We start from the raw sequence: 20,079 nt of genomic DNA, 5'->3' as shown, positions 1-20,079 counted from the left end.
GACATCCATGGACTTCCTTGGCCTTACATGATTCAGGACATAGTACTGAAACTGGAAAAAAGCTAGAGACCAGAAGCTTTGCACAGAATAGTTTTGTGCAGAACAATGATGCTGGGACCTACACAGTTCTTTCACAAAGCTGGGCAAAAATTTTCAATCCAAACTTTTTACAGTGAAAGATGCAGATTTGGTGACACCAAAGCATTTTGCAAATTCGTGTCAGTTTTTCTAAGCTGTTAATCTTGAAAAGCAACAAGTATTGTGAAACAAAAATCAATGGTTTTCCTTTGACACTTTCAAAAGAACTTTTTCATTTTTCCAGCCAAATTTATTGTTGCTTAGAAATGTCCTTTTAATTTTATATTTGAACATTAAAAAAAATTCAAAATCTTCCAATGGAACAATAAAATTGTGTTCAACACACAAAGCTGAGATTTTGCTCTGGGCTTTTTTGTGGAGCAAGGTCCAATTTATATAAAAATATCAAAATTTGTTTTTCATGTGATTCAAAATTATTTTCCTTCAACTTACTGAAATTGACAACAAACTGATAAATCTATGATTTTCCCAGTGTTAGCCTTCCATCATCTTAGAATTCAGACATAAATAAGGTTGACAATCACCACAGTTCACAAGCTCACTATGTGCCATTTAAGCTCCCTTGCAATACTATTCAAGAGGACTGTGTGGGGAGTAGCAGTGAATCAGGGTTTGTCTTCAGAAATGCTTGTCTTTAAATGCTATAGTAATTGATCCACTGGTGATTGATTTAACGCATCTGCTTATATGTGATAAATCAACCTCTGAGTACTCTGCTGTTGACTCTGGTACTACACCAGGAAAAGAAGAGTACCCAGAGTCAACAGAAGAGCAGACCCCGGCTGATCTTACTGCATGGAAGATACTGTGGTAGGTCTGTTGACTTTGGCTACGCTATTCACTTAGCTGTAGTTGTATAGCTTATATTGTCAGGGGCTGGAAGCATAGCGTAGACTAGGCCTCACTGTGTAATCTACAGGGGGTCCAAGAGTGTGGACTGGGGTTATAAGAGGCCCATGGAAATGAAGATTCAGTGGTGCAAAACTTCCACATAGCAGAGAAAGGAGGCCAAATTGTAGCCCTTCAGTGTTGCTTGTGTGTTGAGAGTGGGGAAAAAATGGCACACTGATGTTTAGTTCCATACACAAATTGATTGCCACTACTTTACTCAGGAAGGGTAAATTTCACCTAGAATGAATTTAATGCGTGTAGCAGGGTCCCAGCCTTGGACACTAAACCCATCGACTTATGGAGTTAGGAATGCACAAACCAGGAACCTAGCAAAGGCAGCAACAGTTCAAGTTTTACCAAGCTGCCCCACCAATCCTCAATCCACTGTTAGAGAACCTCTTTTAGGGGCAAGGAGATCTGTATCCATTCCTTGGATAAAAAAGGAATTTAAGGCTTTAGGACTATCACAAGCATTAAATTCACAGTCATAATACTGTTATAAATAGAAAGTTAGTGAGGCTTAACAAATGTTTAAATTAGAGATGGATCAGAAGTTCAGAACCTATACAACTTTCAAATCCATGACGCTAGAGTAGGTTCAAATTCAGGCAAAACAAGTTCTCCCATCCATAATGAGAACCCAGATGTTCATTAACATTCAGGGAGCGTTCACTGAACTCAACAAGTACCTTTTGTATTTTAATGAGTGTTACATTGGCTCCTGTGGAGCAAAATATATTGGCTGCAGGTGGTGGGCATGTGCCATACTTTTAAGCCAACATCAATGTAACTACGAAAAAATAGTAACGTGAATAACAAGTAAAAGAATAGATTAATGAAAATAAGCTCTTCCAGATGGCAACTGTATAAAAACAAGAGGCCAGAGCTGGAAAGGAAATGGAGGAGGGGAGGGTGAGATGCTGCATATGCTATTTATTAGAGAAGTTCTTTATGGGGGAAAGGAATGGGCTGGACAGTGATAGTAAGAGGAGTATAAAAATGAGTAAATCATTTTAACAGGGAGTTTGGCAAACTGGAGGAAAAAGACAGAATACTGGATAATAACAGATAACCAGTTTTTGTGATTTGTAAAAAGATTAGATATAGATTGTCATATTTCTTCAGGGGCCATTTCTTTTTGGAAGACCTATATTTAGTATAGTGAACAAGTATAGCGAGAACGTGAAGCATGAGTGCTTGATTTTGCAAGCGTAATATTCTTTTAACATAGTAGTTTATGTGCATTGCTGTATATACAGTACAAGAAATCCAAGTACAAGAAACCAAACCTTACCAGGAAAATTAATCTGAGTGAAATGTTCAGAACTAGATTTGTGTTATAGGCAATGTTCCCTCTAAACTGCATGGCAGCACAGCTTCACAGTGATTAATCAGCCCCGCCCAATCAGGCAGCTCCCAGCACAGAGCCCTGAGCCTCTGATGGGGGCTGATTAATCACCTGTGAAGCTGTACTGCCATGCACCTTAGAGGGTACACTGGTTGTAGGGTCAATCAGTTCACATGCGAACATTTTCATTTAAAAAAAAAATAAGCACAAGTCAGATACCTCAATCCATGGCTTTGTTTTCAGTGAGAGGTGTAGATGATCTGAAAATCAGGCACTTTTCTTCTGATAGCTAAGATTTAGGCACTAGTGCCTGATTTAGTGCACTCGGTTTAGCAGACATATGTGAGATTGATGCTGGTGTAAATAAAAGTAGAATTTGATTGCCTTCCTATTTTACTAACTAAAAATGTGAACTAGGGAGTAGCAGAGAGATCAAACACTCATTAGTAATGGGCCCAAAGAAAGGGAATCAGTAACTAATCCCCATTCTGCTACCAACTCATTGTTTGTCCTTAAGCAATTCATTTAACCTCTTTATGCCTCTGTTCCCCCAAATGTTAACTGGGAATAGTTACGTTCACCTTCCTCACAAAGGCATTAGTTAATGCTTGCACATTACTTTGAAGACACAAAATTGTGCAAGTGCCAAGTATTGCTGTTTTGTGTTGTTTTTCTATGTTTAAGTTGATGTAGTGGCTTCCCATGTCCCAGAACAGGCAAACCTCTGGTGGAGGTTGTAATGATCATCAGTTTTAGAGCTTATTGCTTTGTCCACTTGCAGCAGAGCCAGCTGCAAAATCCAGTAATTGCTATGCAGTGCAAGCCCCATTTATACAATGCCTTAGTAGCTAATTGTTGAAAGAACAATATCTGCACTGCCATAAAGACTCAGTTGGTTAGAAGCAGTACAAATAAATGTCTCTGTATTTAGATCACACCCAGGCAAAGATATCTGATTCCTTACTGCTAGAAGAATGAACAACTAACATTTCCAGGCATACATACATACTGCCACAAGACACATATTGATTGTAAAATTCAATTATAAACTAACTGCAAGGACAAAACCTAGGTTTATAAAATATAGAATTTACTGTACAATAGGATCACACTGAGCAGTCACTCAACCCATGTGCTTTAATGTGCCTACATTGTATTTGGAAGATCATAACTCCTATGGCTGAAGGAATTAGATCATTCGAGACAACCACTTGCCCCAAGGGACTATGCCTAACTCTATATGATGATCAGTCAACATCTAGGCTGAGTGAAATCATTCCCAAGCATCTAAGGATAAACACTATGAGCATCAGCAGCATATTCATTCATCACCTGTCCATTTTTAGGAAGAAAGGGGTTTAATACCCTTTTCACTAAAAAGATTATTGGTAGCAGAGCTTGGCCCTTCCCTCTCTACCCGTGTCTGACCCAGGGCTTTGTGAAAGGCAGTGATAGCAAATATCACAGAGCATTTCAGGTCTGCCTCCTTGGACCACTTTCTACTTCTTGCTTCCCCACAAAATTCAAACTTGTTCACTTAAAAACCCCAGGAAAAAAAACCAACTGAATTTTCATCCTAGCTAGACTCAGCTGGATCTCCTTTTCAGGCTAGCCTCAGTTTGCCCATATCTGTCAAACTCTTCTTCCACCCAGGATTTCAGGCAGGCTGTAGTCCCTCATCAGTCCATCTCTAGTCAAGCTTCCAGCTCAGGGCTCTGCCCCCCTTTAGGGCTGAGGGCTTAGAGACACAAAGAAAGCTCCCAACTACTCTTCCCTGGCCCCTTCTCTAGGGCCTTGGAAAGCTAATGCTTGAAAGCCTCTCTATTGCAGTAAGGGCAAGGGCACCATTTATGGGGGTTAAGAGATAGTAGCCCCTCTCCAGAGTTTGAATCCCCTGGATGTCATACTTGAGGTCTGCTTAAAGCTGCATGCCCTGGCTCCACAGGCAGTTCTTAAATGCAACAGAGTATGAGCTGCTTGCAGCTTTACCTTTGAGGCAGGGAGTTTGTTATAAAAAAAAGGAAGGCAGGGTGATTAAGAATAACATAAGGCTGGGCATTCCAGTAATTTAAGGATAATTGGATCATCATGAAAACATTGTCGGGAACTCCACTTAAAATATAGAGGGGGGGTAGTATAGGAATGAGGGTTGAGCTGCTGGGATTTGCATTTGGATTACTGTGTTAAATTTACAAATGTTCTTGAAAAAGGGGTGGATGGGGATTAATCGAAAACTGACTACACAGAGCTACAAAGGGATTTCACAAAACTGGGTGACTAGGCAACACAAGGGCAGATGGAATTCAGTGCTGATAAGTGTAACTTAATGTGCATAGAAAAATATAATGCTAACTATAGATACAAAATAGCTGTTATCACTCAAGAAAAAGATCTTGGAATCATTGTGGATAGTTCCCTAAAAACATCTGTTCAATGTGCAGAAGCAGCCTAAAAACTAAAAAGCTAACCGAATATTAGGAATCATTAGGAAAGGAATAGATCATAAGCCAAAATACCATATTGCCTCTACATAAAGTCACTGTATGCTCACATCTTGAATACTGTATGCAGATTTGGTCACCCCATATAAAGAAAAATATATTGGATTTGGAAAATGTACCTAAAAGGCAACCAAAATTATTTAGGGTTTAGGAACAGCTTCTATATAGCCAAGATGGGTAGGAATGGTGTCCCTAGCCTCTGTCAGTGTCTGGGAATGGGTGACAGGAGAGGGAGTGTTTGAAGATTCCCTGTTCTGTTCACTCTTTCTGCGGCATCTGGCATTGGCCACTGTTGGAAGACAGGATACTGGGCTAGATGGACCATTGGTCTGACCCTATATGGCTGTTGTTATGTTCTTATGTACTCAACCTCTTGTATCCTCCACTTGCACTAACTACAACAGCTAGAAAAGGTCTACACATCAAACTACTGTGAGATTCTGTTTCAAGGATCAGTTTGGGAGAGGGAGGATTCTTTAAGCTCATCAAATCACATGATCGTGACAGAATCGAATGATAAAACTATACATTTTTCAAATCAGATATGTGTATATAATAAAAGTTTTCATCTAGGGCCATATTGTGGCTGGAAGTTAAGTGTTGCACAGTGGAGTTGGTGCAGGGGACAGAGAGGGATTGGCCCTTGATGAATGTACTCCAAGGCATGGCTGGTAATGAATGAATGAATGAACTCTATAAATAGCAGCAATGTTCCCTCTAATCTTTTTCATCCATGTGTGGATTTTTTCCATCCATGTGCAAAGTCCATTTTTATGTAAAAACAAAACCTAGCAGGCAACTCTACTAATCACCTGGGAGGCATTTGGATCTCTCCTGAGTGGCTACACAAGTGCAAATCTTACAGGGAATACTGAATAACTGTCCCTGTGCTTCAAAGGGGTTGGGGAAAGATGACCATCCCCTTCTGCAATGGTTCACAAAGTAGGACCAAAGCTACTGTGGGGAAAGTAAAATACACCTCTAAAGAGATATACCATCGGGCTCTGCTCCTCAAGATGCCAGAAAGAAGAATTCTAACACCCCAAGGCAAAGTTCTCAGGAGAAGCATGGATCTGGTACACCCATTATTTGAAATAGCAGATATTTCTTTGTCGTGCAAGGTCAATGCCCTTAAAAATGGCTCTAACTAGTGTTTCCACAAGCTGTTCAATTTTTTATCTGCACCCCTCTGGTATACACAAACATGCAACATTATTTTCTGACTTTGAAAATGTCATAGAAATCAAAATAAGTCATTTCCAGTCTGATCCCTATAACCACAAATCCAATAATCTGTAAAGTATGCAGAAAATAAATTAACAGCATGGGAAACAGCTTTTAACAAGTAAGATGTGATCTATATACCACCAAGTGATCACTGCAAGTATTGAACAGCAAAGAAGGTTCCATTGAACTTGACATCCGCTCTTGCTGATATATGATGTATGCTTCAAGAATAATGAATAATAAATAACTGACTTTCTTGCTGTAGCAATTGTTTGCAAAATTTCATCTTGAATTATCTCAACAGGTCAAATCTTGTTGTTCTTCCCCAGTCAGAGTGTAACTTCATTCAGAATTCTGCGTTCATCATTTTCCATGCTGAAATTTGTCATTGTATATAATAAATACAGCTGGCTTGCTCTATTTCCCTCTGAAACTAATAAGAGCTCCACTTTACCTTCTACCCACTTCAATGTCTATTTATACTGCAAGTATATTCTGAAAAGAAGTGTCTATGTCAAGACTTAATCAGCAAGATTCTAAAAAACTGATTCTAAAGGAAGAAAGAGAAAAGCAGGATACAGCTGGTTTGGTCTATTTCCATCTATCTTAATGAGCCTCTGTTTGCATAATTTTTAATATTTCTCTGCCTTGCAAGTTATCATTCATGTCTTACATTGTGCCGTCTTGTGGTAGCTTGTAAGTGGTGGGTTGTTGAGGTTTTTTCTTTGTTTTGTTTTTGGGAAGAAGCCGCATCTGCCATCTTGTAGTGCAGAATCTAAGCTTTCATTTATGAAAAGAAAGACAACCTTGAAAATGTGAACCTTATGTAAATCAAATACAATGTAGTCTTCCTGAGTCTGCAGTCAGCTTAAAACTATAGCTCTGAGAGGTTTGACCTGGGCCTTTCATTCAAGGGGCTGGGAATACTCAGGCTATTTCTAGATTACGTTCTATTTTTGAAAGAGGATATGCGAAAGCGGATCTTTCAAAAGTGAAAATAGTCTAAATGCATTTTTTGGAGGGGGAACCCCTTTTTTGAAAAAAATGCTCTTCCTTAAAAAATGAGCTTTACGCGGTTTTTTCAAAAAAGGCTTTTTTCCCCCAAAAAAGTGTCCAGGCTACCTTCACTTTTGAAAGATCCCTTGGATTTTGCATATCCTCTTTCAAAAATAGAACGTAATTTAGACGTACCCTTACAGTTAAGGGATCATCATTGCCCTTTTTTCCCTGAGTCAAAGTTTGGGTCTCTGTGTGTGTTCCAGCTGTAGAAATAGGTGGTAATGGGTATTTCTCTGATGCAATTTATTTATAAAGAATGTACAGTCCCATCTCTCTGAACAATCAGAATCAAAGAGAAAACAGATTCCTTTGCTCATAGAACCATGTGTCACTGTTCTTAGCCTGCACCCCTGCCACAAAAACTTCTTCCTTGGTTTTTTCCAGAGTCAGACCCATGCTTTCAGCTGTTCCTTCAAGCTGCCCTATCTCACTCTGTCTCGTCCTGTCTGACCTGAGTTTCAGTAAGATCCCTCTTCTCATACATACCCAAAATAACATTCAGCCAAGAGCTCATGAGTGGGTTCACACACACCCTTTCTTTTAGGAGGGATTTATGCTTACAGTTGTCAGTTGGGGGTGTATTCAAACTTCCTAATTGGAAGGAAATTTTAGCTCAGCTCATAACAAGGTTTCACCCAGCCCATATCAGTATTATGGGGATCTGCAAAATCAACTTTGAGGAACATCTTGTTTTGATATTGACTTGAGTAAAAGAACCTTGCGTTTGGGGCAGAATTTGATTAAAATATCACCAATTGCTTTCACAATCTGACCCCTGGAACCAACAGACCACAGGGGATGCAAAGAAACCAGGATGGCAGGTAAGTTCCACTAAGGCTGTGTCCAGACTCAGGGGGGTTTGCGAAAAAAGTAGCCTTTTTTCGAAAAAACTTCACCTGCGTCTAGACTACAGCCGCGTTCTTTCAAAATTAAATCGAAAGAACGCGGCTTTTCTTTCGATGGCGGTAAACCTCATTTCATGAGGAAAAACGCCTTTTTTCGAAAGTGCTCTTTCAAAAAAAGGCATTCTTGAATGCCAACAGGGCTTTTTAGAAAGAGAGCATCCAGACTCACTCGCTGCTTTCTTTCGAAAAAGCGGCTTGCTTTTTCAAAAGTTCCTCTTGCAGTCTAGACGCTCTTTTTCGAAAGAGGCTTTTTCAAAAGTATCTTTCGAAAAAGCCTCTTTCGAAAGAGGCTTACAGTCTAGACATAGCCTAAGTGGGAACAAAGTGAGAGGAACCTGTTTGAGAGCAGCAGAGCAAAGAAGACATCCTGAGCTCTACCAAAAAGAAAGTCATGCCCAATATGTCTAGCAGAGTTATAGGGCCTCAGCCACCCTAAAATAAAAACTTCACTGCAAAACCCTGCACTGGGGGTTCCGCAGCTGTGGCAGCATGGGGCGGGGAGGGCCGGGAGAGGCAGAGCCTCCCCTGGTCTATTATACCCACTGCCCATGGTCACTGAGATCCTGTGCTAAGGGATTTCATCATGAACCATGTCTTATTTGTTAAGCATTAGTTTTTATTTCCTTTGTAACCATATCTGAATGTAATGCTTTATATTTGGATTTACTTTGTAGCTCAATACACTTGTTTTCTTCTTCAATCAACACTAATCCAGTGCTGTGTTTAAACTGGATTGTGTGGGTAAACCCATTTAAAGTGGTAAACTTTTGAATACTGATTCCCTGAGAGGGGTAATCAACCTAAAATATTTGAAGTGTCCAGCACTCTTTTGTGGGGGGGGGGGGGGAAATTCAGGACTGTGTTGTGTGTAATGGAGTCACCCTGCAAGTGGAAACCAAGGCTGGTGGAAGCCCGAGTGTGACTGGAGTATTGCTGATAGGCTGGAGTTTTGCACATTTGTAACTTTTGGATGCTTTGCCTCCAATGGAAACAAGGAAAATTCATTACTGAGGAACCCAGGAAGCTGAGTAGAAAATATCATTGTCTTAACTACCCTGGAACTGCATGGGGCATATCAAAAGCATCTTTGAAGAGGTGCTTTTCCTCAGCAGATTGTGTCTGTGGAGGGGAAGAGAGGAATAATTTTGGTTGGCCCAGGAGGGGTTCGGGGGGGGATTGGACTGCAGTCAGCTCAAGGCTCCTCAGGCTGTGGGGAGTCACTTGCAGCTCCAGCCAAGGGGAGGTGTGTGTGGGGGGGGGGGGGGTGTCTCAGGGCTCTGGCTGTGGGAGGACAGCACAGGCAGAAGGGTTGGAGATGGAGGCTAGCCTCCCCAAAGGGGGAGGGGGGTGCCACCACTGCCCATCCCAGTAACATTGCTGATCAAATTCGCAGGGCAGGATCTGCTCTTAAAAGTCCAAAAGCTACTCCTTTTGTTTTCTTAGGGGTGTGTGTGTGAGAGAGAGAGAGAGATACACTGGGGTGTTTTGCTCCTCATTTTTATAATCCAGTCCCTCTTAGAAATGCATTTGCATGAGGGTTACCTGTGAAGACAGAGACAAGAAGTCTCCTGGTGAAAGAGGTTTCATTTTGCTTGCTAAAATGCAGGTCTGTCTTGTCTTTGAAAAACTGGTTTACCTGGACTTGTCTGATAAACTGAGATTATCTGAGATGTGTTTATGTTTATAATTTAGATATAATGTTGCTGCACACATTTCATCATGGTATTATTGACCAGTGAGTTTATTAGTTTTCAAATGATACCTCACAGGCATATTTTGTACAAAGATTTTTAAAGTAGTGTGCAAAGTATTAATACAGGAATGCACTCAGTCACACATTGCAACAAAGTTATTTTTTATTTTTTATATATCCAACGGTTGGTACTGCTATATGATGCTTTATTCTTTACTCTAGTCCTCATCCAGTTCCAATTAATGTCAATGGAAAGACTCACATTGATTTCAGTGTGAATTGGCTCTGGCCCTAGGGTAGCTTCAAGAACACTGACAACTTGTTTGGCAACAGTGCTGCAGATCTTTGATCTTTCAAATGTGGCATTTGTGGGTTCAGTAATGCTCTCGTTGAAATGAGTTGGAGTTTTGGCATTACTCCACTCAGAACAAGATTAGGCTCAGAATATATTGAAGCAGACTGATCATTAATATTTTGCCTATTTAGTGGAATAATTAATTGAGCAGCTTTTATAATTGTTGAGTGCTAAAGGTCTACATCAGAACATCAGCACTCATTAAAGATTCCATACCATCCCACAATATTTTTGCTGACCTTTTGCATTAGTGCAGTTCCCTTTGTTTCCTAATTAAATCATGTTTTTTAACTAAGCTTTGATTAGTTCCCTTGTTTCTTAACTTCACAAAAGCAATTTGGGATCATTATTTTTTAGACATTATGTTTGCTATATATGTTATCATGTGATCTTAGTTTCCCCAAGCCAGACTATATAGTATGTTTTTTCCCCAAGCAGTTCTACTGTAGTACCAAATTATTATATGTTCATAAAAAATCAGTAGTAAGTTTGTTTGCAAAATACTTCTTGTATGCTCAGCTACTAAGTTAGCAGTTTACTAAAATCTCCACTTTTTATGTATAATTAGGCTGGGATTTGATCTTCCCTTCAGTAAAAGCAAATTGATATCTCTCATTTAATGTTTTCATTTTTAATTAACTTGCTTTACAAAGTTAAGCTTGTTAACAATAGTGTTGGTCAATACATAAAGCTATCTTAGCTAAATAATTAGCATAACACTGCACTTTTGTAATTAGAAAAATAGGAGCGAAAATAAATCAAATTTTTGTTGTTTTCCTTTTCTCCCATTTCTTGTATTTTGATCTTTTATTTATAAAGAAGCTACTGAAAATTTGCCTAATAACTGTGTCCCATTTATCCTGAGTTGTTTATTCCACAAGCAGTTCACGTTCTATGTACTAACTTCCTTGAGCTAATATAAGGCCATATTCTGTTCTTGGTTATAGCAATTTAAATCCAGTGTAACTGTATGGATGATCGTTTCTCTTGCAGTAAATGAACATATAAAGCATCATTCCTGCTAATAACCATAACAGTAAAGAGAAAGAGGGCAAAGAATGAAAGGAAAGGGGACAAAGGGAGGCTGATGGGCAACCAGAGGGCATGAGGTCACCAGCATGGTGCAGCTGATGGAGGGGCAAGTCCAAGAGGGGAAGAGTGTGTACTTGTGAGAAAAGTCCTAGTTACTGTTGGAATCTCAGATGGCAAATGGGGTGGAGGCGAGTAGCTGAGTTGGTGAGTGGAGGCAAATGGGGTGGAGGCAGTCCCAAGTGGTTCTTGGGAGTTGTGGAAAGGACAGTGGTGGTTATGAAGGAGCAGACAGATTTGGGAGAGAGCTCTATGCCCCTGACAACAGCAGAAACAATGCTTGCCTTGCCACTAGCAGAGAAGGATGGAAATGAAGGCTCATTCCAGGTAGCAGCACCAGTTTGCTGTTGCTGCTACAACAGATCTTCATGACAACATCCTCCAGCAACAGTGGTAGCAGCCATAGTGGCAGCACTAGCAGCTAGTTAGGAGGAAGGCCAGCAAGCTCTCAGACAGCAAGAGGCATCAGGTGGCTGCCAGGAGTGGGTAGGTAGGCAGGCCTGCACTCTGATCCTTTGGAGGACAATTAGTACTCCCAAAAGAAGCTGTTTGGGGATAATGAGCTAATCAGGCTGGTGGGCTAAGTTGGTTAAGAACTCAGTTGGCCCCATCAGCCCCCAACTGATAAAAAAGAGATATGGGAAGGAAGTGCAAGGGGAGTGAGAAGAGAGAGAGGAACAGGGCTAGTCACAGAAAGGGCTCAGAGGAGGAAGACCTCTGTTCCTCTCACATCCTTCTAAGCAGGCCTAATCCTTGGCAAACACTGTAAATAGGTGGAAGCACAGGGGCCTGTGGTGATATTGGTAAAGGGGTCTTGATACCAAGCTACACTGAGCGCACCCCTGAAGCACTCTGTGCAGTTTCTGCAAGTGAAGAGGACAGAGTGGAGCAGGGCCCCAGTTACAGTGCCCATTACAGTGCCCAGCCCCCTCACTCATATCCCCCAAGACAAGACCCTACATCCCCAGCTCCCTCACTCACCACTCTGAGAGCCAGCCCCACCAGCCTCCTCTCAAATCCCCAAGCCAAGACCCCGCACCTGCAGTCCCCTCACACACCCTCTCTACTGAGACCTTGCACCCCTAGCTCACCCCTCCACAGAGACCTCTCGTCCCCACCTCCCACTCATACCCCCGAAGCTGAGACCCTGCACCTGCAGCCCCCTCACACATACTCTACCAAGACCCCGCACCCCGGCCTGCTCTTGCACCTTCTCTCTGGCCAGACACCCTATACAGCCCCAACCTGCTCCTCCACCCTCCCTTGTTCCTGCAGCCTCTCTCCTGGCCGCATACCCTAACCTTAGCCTGCTTCTACACCGCCCCCCCCAGCTAGACTCTGCCCCCTCCCTTGTTGCTGCCCTTTCCCATTAGCTAGACATCCTATTCTCAGCCTACACCCCAACTCTACCCAGATCCAGCACCCCCATCCCTATCCATTCACTGACAGGCCTGTTCCACACACTGAACCTCTCATTTTTTGCCCCCCTCCCCAAGAGCTGGGGAGGCACAAAATCAACTAACCGTGGAACCCCAGAAGAAATAATCTGTCCTGAGGCCTTGAACCTAGTCCCTCCAGTTGCTGCCATGCCCCCACCTACTGCACCCCATTCTGCCTACATCCCCGTGCTGCCTGCCCCAACCTGGCCTGAAAGATGGCGAGGCCTCTGCACCCACAGAGGCACTGGCAGGAGTTGCCCCTCCCAGCAATAGCTCCCCCTCACAGTTCAGAGCCCCTCCCACTGCCCACCTTTCTTCCCTATTGTAAATACAAATACAAGTTTTCTGTTGTTTGAACAAAAAACAGTTTTGTTTATTGGGAGGTGAGGGGAGGCGGGGAAGGGAAGGGTTGGAGATGGGAGATGTAGATGCGATGCAGGCTGGAGTTATAGAGGACGCAGGCATCATGTGCCTTGCCAGACCACCGCACATAAATGTCGGTGAAGTGGCCACGGTGGTCCAAGAGGGCCTGGAGCACCACGGAGAAGTACCCCTTCCGGTTAATAAAATGGGCCGCTCAATGTTCTGGGGCATGGATGGGGATGTGGGTCCCATCCACGGCTCCCCCGCAGTTGGGGAACCCCAGGGCAGCAAAGCCAGCCACCACTGCATCCATGTCCCACAGGTGGATGACTCTCTGGATCAGGATATCATTGATGGACAACCTGCAGAAGGGCACACACAAACATAGGGAATGCACCAAATGAGGCAGGGTAGGTGCATGAGCCCTTGGGGGTGCCTGCCCCTATGTGATGCCCCTCTGATGCCTTCTTCCCCCAAACACACCAGGGCCCCCTCACTCCACAGTCCCATCCCCACAGCCCCTGGGTGACGGGGCTTCACCCTCTCCTCCCACCCCCCCAGCCTGGAGTCTTCCCTTTCCCCAGGCACAGAGTGCAGCACACACACACACACACACACACACCAGACTTACCTGCATCACAACAGAACCAACTGCGGACCTGCCCACTCTGAACTGGTGTCCCACTGAGTGATAGCTGTCCGGGGTGGACAGCTTCCATAGGCGATTGCGACCCTCTTGTTGACCGGGATGGTGGGCCGCAGCTGGGTGGTATGTCTCTGGAGTGCAGGAGCAAGCCAGGCACACAGCTCCAGGAATGTCTGCTTTCACATTCTGAAGTTCCGGAGCCATTGCTGGTCCTCCCATTGCTCCAGGACCAGCCGGTCCCACCAGTCGGTACTGGTATCCAGTCTCCAATATCGCCTCTCCACGGTCAGGTGGGGATGCCACAGGGATGCCTCCACATCCGTGCAGAGGGAGTCCAGAGCAAGCTCGGTCTTGAGCTCCTGCAGGAGTAGCGCAGCAGCATGGAGCAGCAGCTGCAGGCACTCCAAGATGTCCATGTGGGGCCAAAGCAGGCATAGGGACATCCCTGGCTCCATGGCACAGTAATGAGAAGGCCAAATGTACAATAGGTACTAGGGCACAAGCTGTGATGTCCAATAGGGCAGAGGGCAATCACAACTAGAACTTCTACAGCTTTCAGTCCCTACAAGAGGTCCCAAAGCATGCAGCAGGAGAGAAATGGCTATCCACTGAGATCACTTTAAGCACAGGTCTCAAAGGAGCTCCAGCCCCCGCTCGCAGAAAGTCCTGGTGCCCTTTTGCCCTCTCCAAAGTAGTTCCAGGGTGAAGTTTTTGCGAAAGAGTGTCCCACCAGTGTGGATGCTCTCTTGTACAAAAGCTCATGGCTTTTACGATGTGCTGTGACCAGTGTAGACGCTCTCTTGCGCAAATACTTTTACAAGAACTCTTGTGCAAAACTGTTTTTGTGCAAGAAGCATGCAACGTAGACGTAGCCTAAGTATGTCTACACAGCACCCTTATTTCGAAATAAGCTATATTGTTTTTGTTTTTACAAAATATCTTATTTCAAAATAGCTCATCTACACTACAGGGAAGTACGGCTGTTATTCCAAAACAACACTGCTTTGTAGATGTACCCTAAGGTGCTTCAGGACTATTTGTCACTTTTCATGGTTTTTTTAGTTACAGACTAACATGGCTACCCTTCTGAAACTATTCATACTGTATTACCTATTCTAACTGGAGTAGTACTAAATTAAATTTGACAAAGGCATTGTAGGAGAAATATTTTAACTCTTTGGCTTATAACTAGGATGACCAGTATTTGATAATAAACCTTTGTTCATAGTTGTTTATAGCCAATGTCCTTCCTCCTCTAGTCTCACGGGAAGAAGTTGTAGAACAGGACAGAGAAGGCAGAACACTAGAAAGCTCTTTACTTGTAAGTATATTCAATGGAGTGAATAATTCTTCTTCCATTGTGTAGTGTGTTAATACAAGTAGATTTTATTCATGCCATCAGAGGGGAAATATCTGTTGGGCTGCAGGTGCAGTATTGTACAATGGTCATGCTCAGCTTAACTCTCCATGCACACCACTGACAAGCTGTCCTGAAAAGATGATTACTAACTACTACTGCTGTTGTATTCGGGAAAAATACTAGTATGACATAACATCCACCAAAAGGAAAACCCTTCAGTTGCTCTTTGTCAACTGTTTTTATCTTTGATTTGTTAATATATCTGTATTAAGTATTATCCAACAGTTTCTCTGTCTGTGCTTCAAGCTAACAAAATATAAGCCAAGCAAAATTATTTCCTGGAAGCTTTAAACACTTAAGCTGCGTCTACACTGGCAAGATTTTGCACAAAAGCAGCCACTTTTGTGCAAAATCTTGCCACCTGTCTACACTGGCCGCGAGTATTTGCGCAAGAACACTGATGTTCTACTGTATGAAATCAGTGCTTCTTGCGCAAATACTCTGATGCTCCCACTCAGGGATAAGTCCTCTTATGCAAGTCTTCTTGCACAAAAGGCCAGTGTAGACAGGTAACATCCATTTCTTGTGCAAGAAAGCCCACTGGCTAAAATGGCATTGGAGCTTTCTTGTGCAAGAGAGCATCTACACTGGTATGGATGCTTTTGTGCAAAAGCAAAGCTTTTGCGCGAAGGCACCTGCCAGTATAGACGCTCTCTTGCACAAATACTTTTAACGGAAAAACTTTTCCGTTAAAAGTATTTGCGCAAAATCATGCCAGTGTAGAACACAGCCTTATAGCTTTATGAGATCACAGGGATCTTTGTATCATTGTTCAGTTTCATCTGCTCTTTTAAGTGATATAAGATAAAAATTATGTTGTCATCTGTGAGAGGGAATGAAGAATATGGATGCATGCTTCCTGTCAATCCCAAACATATAGGCTGACATCTGCACCTGCAGATGAGCAAAGATACACAGTTCAACCTCCAAATATGATACCATCTGATCCCCAACATAAAGTAGAGCAGCCAAAAGCTGCTCTAATTTGCACTTACTGTCAGTGGTCTCCCTGTGTAAGGAAAAATAACAACACACACACACACACACAAGTTAATCAGCTCTAGGGATGCTTAGCATCAGTGGCAAAAGATAAAACAGCTGTCTCACAAGGCAGGGTCTGGTCATATCCATCCACCAAAGACAACATTTTTTCACAGTTAATTTTGATTTGTTTTTTATAGTAAAGAGGAGTGAAGAATGTTCAGGATAGAGTACTGTGCTTCTCACAAGCAGTTTCATGTCTCATTACATATTCCTTTGTAGCTACATTAAGGACAGATATTTGGAGGCCATGGTCTCCAAATGGATTTAGCATAAATATCATCATCTTTAGCGGCCTGTATTTTATTGTGCATCTCATCAGTGTAAAAAAGTATTCTATAAGTTAACTAAAACATTATTTCTCTTTTATTCTCCTTGTAGATCAAAGTGCTGAAGCCCACCCCTGCTCAGATGTTATAATTAACATGGTTCCACAATGCAGGCATGGCTCTTTAGAAACAAAAGAGTCCCCCTCCTTGCTTTGAATTGTTTAAAATCTAGATACTATGCCCCTCGTCGGTCATATTGCATCAGCCATAGAATTAATCTATAAGGAGTTAGGTAAGTGCTGGTGTTTGAAATATCTTTTTTGGTTATTGCTTTAAATAGAATAATAATGAGACAAGCTTAGAAAAACCTTGTTAAATATCTAACTAGAGCAGTTGTCAGAACCTCAAATGCTGGCTCCATTATCTACAGCACACCAGTGTGTAGCCTCTGGTGTTATTAATCCATGAAAGGGCAGCATTAGTGGGCTCTGAAGATTGTTCCAGACAAAGCTCTCTGCAAGTGGGCACTGGCCTTGAAATAGACAGTGGAAAGTAGAGGAAAAAATGACTAGTTCCGAGGGCTTCATGACAACATGATATTTCCAGTTCCAGGGAAGGAAATTGTATTATTTTGGACACAAAGATGAATCACTTTAGAAAACTAGATATTTACATCTGCTCACACAACCACTCATGTGTGGGGAACAGCTAACAGTTGCAGCACTCCAGACATATTCTAGAGAGACATGATGCCTTCCTTGTTCTTCCCTTCCTGTCAGAAGGTAGTAAACTACTACTGGCCCATGCACTGGCTCAGTTGTATTGGAAAATGTATGGGGAGGTTAGGGTACCAGGCTGACAACACCTGCTTACCTACCTTCCATCCCATGCATATAACAGGAGGGTGTCCACAATCATATTTCTTCCCCTTATGTTTATGAATGATTCATAAGGCTGGATCACAATTTGGCCCTAAAAATGTAATTTGTAATCAAATTTCAATTATGACCTGACAATTTCCCAACCCTTGCCAAGTTAGAAACCAGGGATTAATATTGAATATGCTAACAAAAGCCCCCTTTGCCTAAAAGCCGTTCTGCCACTTATTTTCAGGCAGAATGGCTCTCGCACAAGTGGGAGATTTGGCGCAAGAAGGAGCCGTGTAGACTGCTCCTTCTTGCGCAAAAGCCCCTTGTGCAAAAAAGGTGGCTCATTGAGTATGCAAATGAGGCACGGCGATATTCATTGCCGTGCCTCATTTGCATATGTTCTTGCTTCACTGTGCTGTAGGAAGGTGCTGCTCTAATATGGATACTCCTTCATGACATTCTCTTGATTGCCATTAACTAGGAACACCTTTATATTAAGTTTATCTCTTTTCTGATTTAATAGTCTATTTATGGTATCACTTTGAAACTCTCACTTTGTGGTGAAGAACAAACAATGTTTTGTAATTCTTGTTTGCTCTAGAAAGTGCAATGTTCCCAAGTGAAGAAGAAAGTGTGTGGAAACTTCACAAATAAAGGAGAAGAGGCCAAATATAGCTTTTGCTTCAGTTTAGTCTACCTTTCACATTTTTGCAACTTGATGTACTTTTGTAAATGGAACTATTTAAAATATAAACAAAAACTGTGAGGTGTGAAAATGAAATGTATCAGTCCTACGCTATGTCTACACTGCAAAGGTATCCCGGAAAAACTGCCGCATCCAAGGAACACGTCCACTTCTTCGGAACAGTTTCCATAAAGCAGACATGTTCTTTCAGCATCCCTGTATTCCTCATTATATGAGGAAGAAAGAATGTTCTGAAAGAGGAGGTTTTTCTCAAATTTGGCCCCATGAAGATGGGTCAAATTTGGGAAAAGCTTCTTTTGGTAAAAAAAAAAAGTGGAAAAAGATACACAAATTGTGGTTTGCAATTTGCGTATCTTTTTCTGATATAACTCTGAAGTCTAAACAGCCCTAGGGGGAAAAGGAAAGTCACAGGGCAAATTCCACTATCCCACAAGATTGGTCAAAGATGTTTCACTGATGTTTTTTAATTAAAAATGCTTTTGGGGATAATGAATATTTCCCCCCAAAAAGGATCTGTTTTCATGGGAAAAATTCCTTGGTTTTGATTAAATTCAAACTTTAAACAATTCAACAAAAAAACAAAAATATTCTGTTCTCTATTTTTTTATTTTGTGGTTGTGGGAGAGAGAGATGATTTCCCAACCAGCCTTACCCACAGCACTGTAAGTCTAGTGAGAGCCACCAACCAGGAAACCAGAGATGGCATCTAAGCAGCTGTTTCAGGGAAGTATGGAAGACTAATATGAAGACAAGTGGAAGCACCAATAGAGTATTTCAAAATGAAGACTTGATGCTGTCTCCTTCTGCAGGACTCCCTGAAGCAGGTGAGAGGTGACTGGATTAGAAGTCACACTGAAACCCTAAGTTGATAGGGGTGGATAGCAAAGGAACCATGAACTCTTTCCCCTTCTCCCAAAAATACTTAGCAAGGAGGGAAGGAATATCTTTCCCAAGACATAAGAGTGGTGGTAGGCAGTGTGACGGGACATCTGCCCTGCGCTGGCACTTTTAAGGGTTAAAATCCCGCTCTGGTACAGCACTGGAGCAGTGGAGCTAGCAGCTGTGGCCAGTATGAGCCAATTAGAGCCCAGCTGAGGGTTGTATAAATAAAGGCTCCTGGGAAGCAGGCAGGGATGCTAAAGGCTTTCTGAGACATGGCAGTGCTGGGAAGAGGCAGGCAGAGCTGGGGAGCTGTGGCCTGATCTCACTCCCAGGCTGCAGGGCCTCAGACAAGGCCTGAGAATAGTAGGGCTGTAGTTAAAGTAGAACTGGAGAAAGGCAGACAGAGTTGGGGAAGCTCTAGCCAGGCAAGCTCCTAGGCTGCAGGGCCCTAAGCAAGGCTTAAGTGTACTAAGGCTGCAGAAAAGCAGCAAGGGTAGGCAAAGGCAGCAGGTCCTTACCCTCTTGCCAAAGATGAGTGGCCATTTCAGGCTGCAGTTTGCCCTCCAAAAGGTTAGGGGCTATAGAGACTGGCAGTGGGTCACTGAGGCAAGGAGGGTGTTGCGGGAGGGAGAGGATCCCAGAGTGCAGAGGCAGGGGGAGATACTAGCCAGAAGGGGGCACTCCAGCACCAAGAAGCTAATTGCCATAGTGACTAGCAGGAGGCACTGTGGTGGTGAGTCCACTGCATGACAGTTCGGAGGGAGGACATGAAAGAAACAAACATCTGCCTTTTTGAAAGGGGATAGTCTGGACATAAACAACACATCCTCCCCTAATAATACAGTAATCAGAGTGACAGGAGTGAGAAAATTAGAATTAGTCATTAAGCCATGTCTACACTGCAGATAAGATTGAAGCAGCCACAGTCAATCTTCCTGGGGTTCAAATGTGCAGGTCTAGCGAAGACACTAATTTGAAGTGAGAGGGTGTCCCATTGATTTCAGTAGTCTTGCTTCTATGAGGAATAAGGGAAGTTGAAGGGAGAGTGTGCTCCCTTCAACTTCCCGCAGTGTGTGCGGTGTCAAAATTTGAGTTAAGATACTTTGACTTAAGCAACTCAATTAATGCGGCTGAAGTTGCGTATGTTAATTCAAACTTATCCCCTAGAGTAGACCAGGCCTAGGACATTAGGCTGGGCTTGGAAGAATGAGGTTCGATTCCTCTGTTGCTGACCTTGTTTAAGTCATCTAGCCTACCTGGGTCTCAGTTTCCTGTTT

The 20,079-nt window shown here is 42.7% G+C and overlaps 1 long non-coding RNA gene across 1 annotated transcript; it reads left to right on the top strand.

Annotated features, from left to right (window-relative positions):
- Positions 1-827: 827 nt before the first annotated feature.
- LOC142830505 (uncharacterized) lies at positions 828-18,389 on the top strand. The gene is made up of 4 exons (XR_012905801.1): positions 828-909; positions 14,875-14,936; positions 16,458-16,637; positions 17,816-18,389. It is a non-coding gene; the product is annotated as an uncharacterized LOC142830505 (long non-coding RNA).
- Positions 18,390-20,079: the final 1,690 nt, after the last annotated feature.

This window comes from Pelodiscus sinensis, chromosome 8 (assembly GCF_049634645.1).
Source record: "Pelodiscus sinensis isolate JC-2024 chromosome 8, ASM4963464v1, whole genome shotgun sequence".
In the NCBI taxonomy this organism is placed as follows: domain Eukaryota; kingdom Metazoa; phylum Chordata; order Testudines; family Trionychidae; genus Pelodiscus; species Pelodiscus sinensis.
This window is presented reverse-complemented; position numbering and strand designations above follow the sequence as displayed.